We start from the raw sequence: 1676 nt of genomic DNA, 5'->3' as shown, positions 1-1676 counted from the left end.
ATGATTTGCGGTAACGTCTTTGTCGGCTGGCCTTAAGTTGCCAGCCGACGACCTTTGGAACGCTTAAAAAATATGGGGCGCACCGCGCCTTCTTCGCCCGACGGTTCGTCGGTCGGGCGGCATCCGGCGGTTGTTCGGCCGGGAACGATGCACTTTCGGGGGTGTATCGTTACAGTTTTATATTTAACAGTACGTGAACTTTTATAAGACTCTTTTATTTAATAATACTTTATGATATTTCTAATCAAAAAGGGTTTATGTTCCCATCATGGAAACCGTGAGCACGTGAAATAAAAAATTCATGATATTATTTCGTTTACGTAAAACTTAGGAAGTAAATCGACTATGTCCGCATAGGCGCGTTTGGGCATCCCCCCTTCCGCCCCTCTGAACGAGCCACATAAAGGCCGAGACACAGACTTTTGCATAACGCTGCATAACGCATAAGACGTAAAGCATAAGAAAATCAACCAACCAGAGTCCTTCATATTCTGATTGGTTGATTTTCTTATGCCTTATGTCTTGTGCGTTATGCAGCGTTATGCAAAAGTCTGTGTCTCGGCCTTATAAGAGCGAAAAATCCACCTACATGGCAAGCGCTACATGTTGCCACGTCCTACGTATGTAACAGCCAATAGTGGTTATATACTAACGATATATCAGTGGAATCTCGATAACTCAAACCTCTACAATTCGAAAACCTCTATAATACGAAAATTTTGTTTATCCTCTTCTGCTCCGCTGCGGAAAACATCACTATAAATTGAAATAAAACCTACCTTAACTCGAATTATTTGTCAGGAATTTAGATATATATTTTGCCTCTGTAACTGAATTTAAAGTAGTCAGACTTTTAGAAGTCGAGGTTTACTTCTATAAGTAGAACTTCCATTGTCGCTACCTCTATATAATTCGAAGTTGTTGCAGCTACACGAAATTTTATTCAGAACTCGCTCTAACCATTCTAGATGTTCCTCGAATGTCGGAGTCACGATTACTATATCATCTAAATACGCGAACGCGTGAGGCTCCATTTCCGGACCAATTAATTTGTCAAGAAGGCGTTGAAAAGTCGCGGGCGCGCCCGTCAATCCAAGACGGCATACGAGTAAAATGATACAAGCCCTTACCGGGGACACTAAAGGCGGTAATCTCTCGACTGTCCTTTGCCAGGGGTATTTGAAAATACGCCTGACTCAGATCTATCGTAGAGATGTAACGCGCAGATCTTAGTTTATCCAGAATGCCATTCATGTTCGGAAGCGGGTACGCGTCCTTCTTAGATACCCCATTTACTCTTCGAAAGTCCAAGCAAAAGCGGTATTTCCCGTTTGGTTTCTTAACCATGACTATCGGATTTGACCACTCGCTAAAGGATGCCTCAATAATTCCGGCAGCTAACATCTTATCTACCTCTTCTCTAATTGCCTCCTGAACTTTAGGAGAGACTAAATAGCATCGCTGCTTTATCGGAGTGCTTCCCCCGACATCTATGCGGTGTTCCGTGAGAGAAGTGACACCGGGATCCGTGATCGTTTTCGGCAATTTACGCTCTAAAAATTCCTGTAACTGTGACTCTTGGTCAGGGGTTAATTCGGAAAGTCCGCTGCAGACGTATTCCTCGCTAAGGTCCGTATTCTCAAACGCGCGACGCTCCCCCGGGCGATTCGCAAAAT

This window comes from Wasmannia auropunctata, unplaced genomic scaffold (assembly GCF_000956235.1).
Source record: "Wasmannia auropunctata unplaced genomic scaffold, wasmannia.A_1.0 LD336078.1, whole genome shotgun sequence".
Taxonomy (NCBI): Eukaryota; Metazoa; Arthropoda; class Insecta; order Hymenoptera; family Formicidae; genus Wasmannia; species Wasmannia auropunctata.
This window is presented reverse-complemented; position numbering follows the sequence as displayed.